Source organism: Dermacentor albipictus, chromosome 6, assembly GCF_038994185.2.
Source record: "Dermacentor albipictus isolate Rhodes 1998 colony chromosome 6, USDA_Dalb.pri_finalv2, whole genome shotgun sequence".
Lineage (NCBI taxonomy): Eukaryota > Metazoa > Arthropoda > Arachnida > Ixodida > Ixodidae > Dermacentor > Dermacentor albipictus.
In genome coordinates this window covers 106,993,403-107,003,590 of record NC_091826.1, presented here as the reverse complement: position 1 = coordinate 107,003,590, position 10,188 = coordinate 106,993,403, and the positions used below count along the sequence as shown (strand labels likewise).

At 49.0% G+C, this 10,188-nt stretch overlaps 1 protein-coding gene across 9 annotated transcripts in view; it reads left to right on the top strand.

Moving 5' to 3' along the window:
- The first annotated feature begins 5,029 nt into the window (after nucleotides 1–5,029).
- The window catches only part of LOC135904986 (zinc finger protein 90-like), a 95,090-nt gene continuing 89,931 nt past the window's right edge, over nucleotides 5,030–10,188 (top strand). For 3 of the 9 annotated variants that reach the window (XR_010565279.2, XR_010565278.2, XM_065435984.2), the window contains exon 1: nucleotides 5,321–9,925. The gene's annotated coding sequence lies outside the window, so the exon portion shown is untranslated. Of the gene's footprint in view, nucleotides 5,139–5,320; nucleotides 9,926–10,188 lie in introns of those variants that run through there. The other 6 variants (XR_011515366.1, XR_011515367.1, XR_011515365.1 and 3 more) reach the window with 6 other exon arrangements.

Sequence of the window (10,188 nt, the reverse complement as noted above, 5' to 3'; positions counted from 1 at the left end):
ACGTCATGGGGCCTTACCCCAGGACACCGAGCGGGAACCGATTCCTTCTCGTAGTCACAGACCATTTCAGCAAGTGGGTGGAACTGTTCCCCCTACGGAAGCTGACGGCACGCGTAATCATGGGAAAGCTGATCGAGGTGTTCACACGATTCGGCTATCCTGAGCAGCTGATAACGGACAATGCGTCCTACTTCACTGCCAAACTCTTCGTGGACTCTTGTGCAGCTCTCGGCATTAAGCACAGGAGAACAACCACGTACCATGCCCAGGCGAATCCCACTGAGCGTGTGAACCGCAACATCAAGCACATGCTAGCAGTGGCGTAGCTAGGTCGTCTGGCACCCGGGGCCCATAGGTCTTCTGTCACCCCCCTCCCCGGGTGTAGCCGGCTGAAAGGGGGGTGTCTTCAGACGTATATGACACCCCCCCCTCCTCACTGGCTCCTTGCACCCGGGGCCCACGGCCCCCCGGCCCCCCCTGTTGCTACGCCACTGCATGCTAGTTGCATTTGCGGGGACGCACAATGAGTGGGACGCTTGTCTTCCTGAAATTGGATTTGCGATCAGGTCGACAGTGAATCGATCGACTGGGTATACACCCGCCACCCTCAACCTTGGGAGGGAGCTGTTGAATCCGGTAGAACTTACTCTACAGGAACGAAGCAGCACGGAACTGGTTGTTTCGTCGGCACGCGCCGATTATGCGACTGGGCTGCGCGCGAAGGTAACGGAGGCTTTACGAAAAGCGCGACGGAACCTGAGCACTGCACGTGCCGAGCAGAAAGCGCAGTACGACCGCTCTCATCGGGAAGTTCAGTACAAAGTGGGCGACCTGGTGTTGAGACGGAATCACGTCCTGAGCGACGCCAGTAAGAAATTCTCAGCTTCTCTGGCGCCGAAATGGACAGGACCGTACCGGGTGCGAGAGACTGTCTCTTCACTCGTGTACAGGCTGGCGGACTTGAAGCTAAGACCGATCAGCCGACCGGTGCATGTCTGCGATCTCAAACCCTACTATGACAGAGGGAACGAGTGGCCCGAGGAGAATGCTCTCCCGCGCCCGCAGGCAGCGGCATCGGGTGGCACGGCTCGACGTTCGAGCCCGGTGCGGCATTATAACTTGCGATCTCGGCAGAACTAACTCTGTCCGGTTCGCGGAGGCTATTTTATTGTGCACGATATCGGACGGAATGCTCCTCCGATGTCTAGCATGCAGGCTTCCAGAGCGAGCACGCGCTTTCTCTTTGGAAGAAGCGAGAGGGGCTAACAGAATTGTCGCAGCAGCAGACCGCCCGTCGGGAGCCGTGAAACAACCACCAAGCAAGAAGGAAAGACCATCTCCACTGCCGGTGGGGACGAGCAGGCCGTAAGCAGTCAGCAGCGCAGTGCAGGCAACAGGCGGCGAGAAAAGATCCTCCGGCGGCTAACAGCTAGGTGAGAGGTGCAGCGGACGACTTCCGGTCCGGAATGGTCGCAGCGGCGCAGAATTCGCCGAACCGCACCGCACAGCTCCGCGACCGAGTTGCAAGCCCCGCAACCAAGCATCCAGCCTCAAGGCCGAGCGTAGACTTCTCCCGCAAGGACAGAGTGGACCCCTGCTGCGCAGCGAGGTGCAAGCCATCGTCGGGGTGGGTCGGCGCGCCTTTGCCGATCTTGCGTGCCGACACCCGCGAGGGGGCGAGCTGTGTCGGAACGAACCGGAAGAAAAGCGTTCGACCATACCAGAGGGCATCGACCTCCGAGAACATCAAAAGAGCTGTCCTGCGCCATATCGAGGCTGGTTCGGGGATCGCGTCAGCGTAATCGAGGCAGCTATATGGCAGCCAAGAAACATCCAGGGACCCTTTCGCCACCACGGACCCGGCACGTCCGACTGGGCAGGTGACGCCGCCGAGACGCAAGGTGACCCGGACCCAACGCCCTTCTTGCCTCCCACTGCATCCCGCTGCTGTCAAGCTGCAGTGCTCCGTACCATCCTTCAACGTTCCGGCCTGGCTCACGGCTACCTACACGGCGACAACGACGGTCTGCAGCTAGAGCTGCTCCCTCACCAACACGGACTCAAACCGTGTTGCTGTCGGAGTAGCATGTCCCTCTCGCAGGAAAGCCTCTGGTGACGGCGGCCTCTTAGCGGCTAAAGGGTTATTTTAAGGAGGGGGGGATGTGGGGATCGCACGCGCATCCCGATATCTCCGGAGCGGCCACGCGGTTATCACGCGATAATCACGTGCTCGCTCGCGGAGGGTAGCGTGGAGAGGGCACCTTCGCCACTCCCGCTGCTCTTCGCGCCTGGCCGCGACGCTGCAGCCAAGGCACCCCGTTCCCTCCTTTCCCTTTCTTGGAACCGGGGAGACTCCTCTCCGCCGCTCGGGAGAAGCGCTACTCCCCCGGACGCATCTTTGTCTCACGGTAGAAGAGCTTGCGAACGGCCGCATCTCAAATCAGCCGCTGAGACCGCCGCACGCCGTCCCCCCTGTTGCGCCCGGCCTTTGTGTGCGACTCACCGCCCCAGGGCCCGAGCGCGGATCCACTTTTAGGTGAGCTGAACTCTTATCAGCCTCTTTTGTGGTTCCCACATTGTGCGGTTTGTTTCGCCCCAGACGTGCGGAATGCTCCGCCGCTGAGGTTTTGTGTTGTGTTGTGTTTGTGTGTGTTGTGGCTGTTGTTGTCACTTGGAATCATTGTACACTAAGGTGAATAAACACCTTAGGTCGAGACTCACCCTGTCCCCACTGGCCTGAACCCGCCGTGGTCGCAACTCACTGCGAACCGCGGGTTAGGGGTCACAGCTCTGACTGCTAGGGCTGCTGCGAAAGTGCTAGGGAGCGACTGCCGCTCCGCCGGCGCTGTGCGATCCAGAGAAGGGTCAAGTGCGCACGCGCGAGCCTGAGTAATACCCCTATAACTGTCAAGACATTTTCTACCTTTTATTCTTTAATGTTTTAGCATTCTTAGGGTATTTCACACATTTTCCTGGAGCTAGGTTTGTATGTATTTATTTATGTATCTGTTTTCCCGCCTACCTGAGTCACCGGGTAGTCCATGGTTAAATGGGCGGCACATTGGTCCACTGTGCTGAGGGAGCAGGGTTCAAGACCAACCGTCAGACCAGCTTGGGTGACTGAGCATGTGGCAATGTGTACATATGTTCCGTTCTTCAACAAATCTCTTTCACGCTGACGTGGATCACTGTAGATGCCAGACTGGGTAGGTACCATTGTTCAGTCAATCTCTTTGACACAGACTTGGAGCACTGGGTATGTGCTCGTCATCAATGAACCTTTTGACAACAACTTGGGTCACTAGGTAGTAGGTGCTAGTAGGTGCGTGGCACTCTTCAATGAACATCTTTGATGCCAACATGGGTACCATGGTATGTGCCATTGGGAATGTGCCACTCTACAATGATAAAAATGATCCCTTAGAAGGGCCCTTAACCACTCCTTAGTCTTGATGAAATAACACAGTCCAGGGGTAGCATACGCTGCTGTAAACATCTCAGCCAAGTTCTGCACTCTCACATGGTGCATGGAGCTCGCAAGTGGAGCGCAAAGTCTGGTTTCTCTCAAACGCTCTCTTTTCAAGCAAAAGCCTGCTCTTTACTCTCTTCTGGATGCTTTATTTTGCAATAGAGCGGATTCCCACATGCAGCTGCTATTGGTAGCTGGGATCGGCTATGCAACATAGATACCACGGTTGCAGCAGGGTGCCGCCACGAGTCCATTGGCTAAGCCCACGGCAGCTCGCCGAGGATAACCGCGATTGGCTTACGTTTGGTGCATTTTAGGCATAAAAATGGGAAGTTGTGACATTACGTTAACATTCAAAATTAAGTTTTAACTGTGTTCCACGGTGACATGTAGAAGACTGAGCGTTATGGGCATGCCCCACTCTACCGGAGCCTTCGTAGTGCAAGGCATTGAAGAAGGAACGGGAGCATAGTGGAGGCCGTGTTGATTGCCAGTAACTCTGCTTCTGCTGAACGCATTGAAGTACTTTTTGTGGCAAAGTATTTCTGAAATAGCCTATTTTTATTTCAAATTCCTTTCTCCACTTCGATAAAAAGTGGTTCGGGGCCCCTTTAAATTTCTCCTTTCTCCTATGCCGAGCAGAAGTGAATGCGTGCCACAAGGGTTCCTAGGACTGCAACACAGTGCATTAGCTGGCTACACCACAAATGCACTGGGTATGTACCGCTTTTCAAAGAACCCGTTTCACACCAACACCTTCTCACGAGCTGCGCCATGAATACACTGGGGTGCCGCACTTCTGACCCTCTCACCAACTTGGGTCACTGTATATGTGCCCTTGGTTGTGCAGCAAGCGAGGGAGCAATTCTCAGCATTCTCAGACACTGTTGCACCATGTTTCTCATCTTGAAGGCCACGTGCAGACTTCTTGGCAGTGCCACTAGATGGCTCATTGTGTCCAGGAGTACAAGATAGGAGTCGGTTGTTGCGTAACATGTTTCTCGGCGTTTGAATGCATCATCACACTATGCATTTCGGGGGCCACATGCAGGCTTCGCAGCGCAACACTAGATGGTGCAGAATCTTCTTAGAGAAGCGTGAAAGGGGAGTCACGCCTTATGCATAACTTGTTTGATGTTGGCGATGCATTGTGCCATTATATTGATTCAGTGCTAATTAACACATTACCGTCGACAGTCGTCATGGGTTCTGCCACAATATTTGGAGTAGTAGTCACGCTGAGCTTCCACATCCATCAAAAACTGTCAGCAACTAGGCACAATAAACTTCTGGTGTTCTTTTTTTGTATTTATATTCAAATAAAACATGTTAGTTTCTTTTGTGTATGTGTGTGCACATGAGTGAGCTCAGTGTCATATTTTAGGCCAACGATGAGGTTTATTTAAGGTGTTCAGCTCGTTCTGGCCACTAATATATGTGCGACATGCGTGCAATGCATGTGTCATGTATTTACCCACTAGGCAACAGGGTATCGGATAATACTCCGTGAGTAAATACGTGGCACAAGTAATGACGACAGATGACATGCAATAGATGATGACAACTAGAACAATATGGGATTGCGACTATGGTGTGACTTCAAGTGGATGACTAATCTGAAACAATCGGATGGCATAATGACGACAGCTTTATGATAACAGCATCATCGGTATGTAGACAATGGGAGTACGATCACGCAATGATGACAATTAATGCATGGGATGACGATTCTGAAATATCGACTGGTAAAATGGCATCAGTCAAAAAACGTCAATGGGTCCAGCTGGTCCCACCAATTGTTAGCAATGGGACTCATGGAATGAACTGGAAACCATGCAATTGGAACATTACACTTCAATGGGATAGTCATATTAGACAGTTCATGCCAAATTGGTTCACAGTTTTGCATACTGAATCACAATTGAATAACGACAGCATAATTACGAAGGAGTGACGAAGGCAGCAATGAGATCACATGTCTTAAACAATGACGATATGGTACGACGACGGCATGCTCCGAACGACCACATAGTTGTCCGAGCTAGTAGATGTCTGGGGTCACCGAGTCGGTGTAGGAGCAGCAGTAAGAAGCTAAATAGACTCAGAGACAATGAGTGATAATCACATTATAATGTGAAATCGAAATTCACAGGTGCTGCAAAGCCGCAGCGGCAGACGCATCGCGGGCTCCAAGCCATAGATTCCAAACATCAAAACAAAAACCGCAACCACGCTAGAACGCCAACATGGCGGCTGTGTCCAGTCGTCATCGTTGAGCGTGACATTAGTGTGCGCTGCTGTTGGCCCACCGTTTACAAAAATATTGCATCTGTGTGCATGGCAAGTTCTACTCGCCTGAGGCCATTCGAGTTTAAGGGTTCTTGCTGCGAAACAACTGGCTACAAATGAGTGCTAGCGCTGTGGTGCGACAAGTGTCTGCTTGGTCCAACGTTTATAGTTCTGTAAACGTTGGCTTGGTCTTCGGGTCGCTGACGAAGTGTATTCCTTTGGGACGTCCCAAGTGTCGTGCGGGTCGGACCAACCAGTGCTTGTTATTACTACATCGTGTTACGTTGTGTTAGAAATAGCGTATCGCTGGAGACCAGTGAGGTCGGCGCGTATCTCGTCCGAGTGTTACCTGCAACGCGTCGGTCTCGGATTCGGCAGAACGCAAGTACCGGCGTCTTGCTTTTGTGATGGCTCTGTCGTGGCATTGATAACTATGCGTCAAGAGCACCTCGCTGGTGCCCTCGATGTTCACTTTCTCGGCTGGGTTTAAGTGCAGGCCTTGTCGCACGCATCGTGCGTTCGAGCTGTACCACGCAGACTGTTGGGAGTTTTGACGTCGGCGTTAAGAAGCTGCCGAAAGCCGCGCGCCGAGGCAGCGGGGCATACATTCCCTTTAACCTTGTACGACATTTGAAAACAAACGAGTGGGCGGTTTACAACCTTTCTCCCTATCTCAGTGCCTCGGAAGTCTGGAAAAGCGTTTCGAGGGTCGATTGTGCGATGCTAGTTGTAACATTATTCGCGTCGCATGTTTGGCCAGCAGAAAATTTACGCTTGATAGGAACGTTAAGTCTATAACCGCGTGTTTCAATAGCATTTTTGTGTTCACACTAATACGTGACTATATCAATTAAAATAGTCGTTGGCTTGTGCCACATCTCACTGTGTGACGTTCCAGTTCTGATCTAAAGCATTTAAAACAAATCTTAATTTAGCAGTATATGTTGCAGTTACGCTAACGTTTCCTCCGTCTGTAGCGTGTGACCGGTGAAGTTTTCTATGAACCTTTGCCAGGTAATAAACTTTAAAAGTGCATAAACATCCGGCCTGTCAGGTTTCATGAGATATAAAGCGTTGTAAAGCCTGAATTTCTCGCACGGTTTCTACAACAGGCACCATTCGGGCCTCATATGTATGGCAGGTTCAACGGTGTTGTGCTTTATGGTTATTTAGAGATGGGATTACATGGAGTGTTATTGTGGACTTACACAAGTACCACTTTATGAGCTTACAGGTCTGCACATCATACTAGCAGTGTGCCTGCTCCATTTGCCCAAGTTTGACATAAATTGGTATAACTTGGCATTCTTTTTGGAACTCCTGTTTCTGTTTGTTGCAGTAAATCACACCTAGTTTAGCTATATAACACTAAAGTGAAACAAACTTTAGCAGAGTATTTACTAAATATTTGGCCTCTAGTGCCACCGCGTTGTGTGCTCAAGTAATCACTTTTACAACTTCATTGACATCTGTCTTGTTTCTGGATTCCTGATGAGCTGTGCCCTCGCCAGAGGGCCCTGTTATTGAATTTTGCCTGAAGCTTGTGTGGGACGCTAGGTAAACAGTTTTTGCCTTCTTACACAGTTGCATGTGCTAAAGCATCATTTTTCGCCCACCTAGGGGCTCACTGAATGCATTTACGGAGTTGTACAAGAATAGCAGATAACAGAAAAAAAAGAAGGAAGCTTTGATGAAGCCCTTTCGTCTAATGATCCAGCTAGAAAGGAGCCAGCAGATGCCTATTTGAAATGCTACCTGGTGTCAAGGTTGCAGCTGCCGCTGTTTCCCTAAACGTATGTGTGGGGCCAAAGGCATTGTCTCGAACCAAAACCACTAAAATGAAAGGTGTTGGACAGTGTCAGCACTGGACTAATCCGAAATCACTATATCATAAATGTAAGAAAAAGAAAGGCATGAAGAAATATAAAAATTTTATTTATAGAAGGCACAAGTAAAAAAAATAGAAAGCAACAGCATGTATGTGAGAGTCTATGGTAAACAGGTGCTGCAAATGAGTGCATTGCAGTATACATAGGTTGTACGTGACATCAGTTCTCGTCTTCTGAGGAGGTCACATGTTCATGACACTACAGGGAAGAGAGCTTTTTCAGGATTCTGTCTGACATTCTCTGTGGACTTTCTTCGATATACACAAACTTGACAGCCAGTGCACACAGAACAAAAGGGACATATCAGGCAGTTAGGGCTGGGCGACTGATTGATTAACCTTCTCATTAATCAATGAAAGCTTTAATTGTGACATTTTCTTATTGCGATTATTTGGTTAAGCTCACGTGACTAAAATCAGGCAAGCGCTAGCATTGTCGCCCACGCTTCTCTTGCTTAACCGCAAGGAAGAAAACGAATTCTAAGTGTACCCGCCATGTTGGCTTATGGTGTTTTGGTGCTAAGCATAAAGTAGCGGGTTCAATTCCCGACTGTTGCAGGTGCATTTTGAAGGGGGGGAAAAGGGAAAAATATTCATGTATTGTGCATTGAGTGCACAATAAAAGAACCCCAGGTGGTTGGCATTAATCCGAAGTCCCCTGGTGCAGCATGCCTCATAATCCTGTTGTGGTTTTGTCTGAACAAAATGAGTAACAGCGCTGAACAACAGGACAGACCGAGATAGACGAAGCGCTGAAGTCACATTCTGTTGTTCATTGCTATTACTTGTTTTCTTGAGACATTACCAACCAACCCAAGTTAGCACGTCATTGCAGGGGTTTTGACACTTCAAACCTCAGGATAACATCTTACTTTTCTTTGGTGCTTCAATGAGGCAGGAGGTGTGGCTCATTGCGCAGAGTGGGGTCAATTTCTTCACTGTCATTCAAGTAATAATAAAGGCAGCTTTCTATTCAAATAATGAGTTTTTTTTCTTTCCTGTAGGTGTATGTATTGTGGTAAATCACTAGGCATTGTTCTATTTTTTTTTTGCTTACTTACGCAAATGGGATTAATCAGACTTAAATATATATCGATGCCCAGCCCTATTGACAGTACTTGCCAGGGTTAAGGACATGACAGGTTAAAGGGCGTGTTGACATGGTATTTCTTACTCAAATTTTTTTTTTACCTTAGACAAAGCACTTAGACCTCTAAACCGCAGAAAAAGGTATACTACAAGCATCAAAGCACCCTAAATAATTCAAGATAATAGTTATACAGCCAGTTTCCGATTAGTTTCCCAGGAGGTTACTGTGTCGTGACACCAAAACACAGATGGTTGTCATGGGGCGAGGGGTCAGGATGGTTTGGCACTCACTGCTGCTCACTCAGTTGCCTTGTGCTGCTAGTTGTGAGACCTGATGTAGCAACATAGCAGATGACTGAGCGAGTATCAAACATTGCAGTGTTCTGCTCCCACATGACCACCTTCTACACCATGACACCATGGTGCAGCAGAAACAAAAGTGAAACTGGCTGTAGAAGGGCTCTATGTTTAACTGTGTAGGGTGCTCTTAGGCTTACAATTATTTACAGATTAGTTACGGTTTACGATTACAGTTCAGAGGGCCCCACTGTTATTTAGTGCAAAAACATGAAGAGTAAGAAATATGTCAGTTTTTGTGGTCTTGTTGTGTGTGTTCACGCATGCTGACATTATGAATTGCCTTGTGCCACCTACCCAACGTTTCGACAAGTGGACTTGTCAAAACGGTGGCTCCTGCTTTCACCTTGGTCTCGTTTTGCTCATCGTCTTGAATTTCGATCTCCCGCCTTCCTTGTGTTTTCCCTGAATTTCTACCCATTACCTGTCATTTCAGCACTGCGCTTTACATGTGGTTAATTTTACAGAGAATGGGTAGGAGGAGCTGTACTACACAAAAGTTCTTGTCTATTAGGCCATTGTGGTTAGCCAGGTTAAGTATAGTGGCCATTAAACTGAATGAGCACTAAAGAGAGACTGGACTGACAGAAGGAAACAGATGAAGCACTTTCCTTCTCACTCTTCTGTCTGTTGCATCCTCATTCGATTTAAGTTCATCATGTACCGACCAGCCAAAGTTGGCATTATGTTGTACCGCCCATTGCGGAGGTAGCAGTAGCAGCCACCTTTGCCACAGGTTACTTACACCCTGCATCCGTGGCCCAGGAATGTGTCTTGCCACAGTTGGAGGTTTGTTGGGTCAAAAAGCATGGCGGGCCACTCAGAGAGGCAAGGTATGCCAACTTTCAAAAACTGCTTCAGTATTACAGAAATCTGTGCATATCAGCTATGCGGTGTGATATGTTGATGAAATGTGGAGAGTTGTAAATGACCCACTGGGATGGATTGATGCCCACAGATGCAAATGCTACCCAGTCATTGGGTTCTTTCTATAAATCCATAAGCCAAGAGCTACATTTTGTGTTTTGGTGCAAGTCTGCCATTGCTATCAGCAGACATTGCATTCTGTAGCCTCTACCCACGTAAGGCAGAAGCT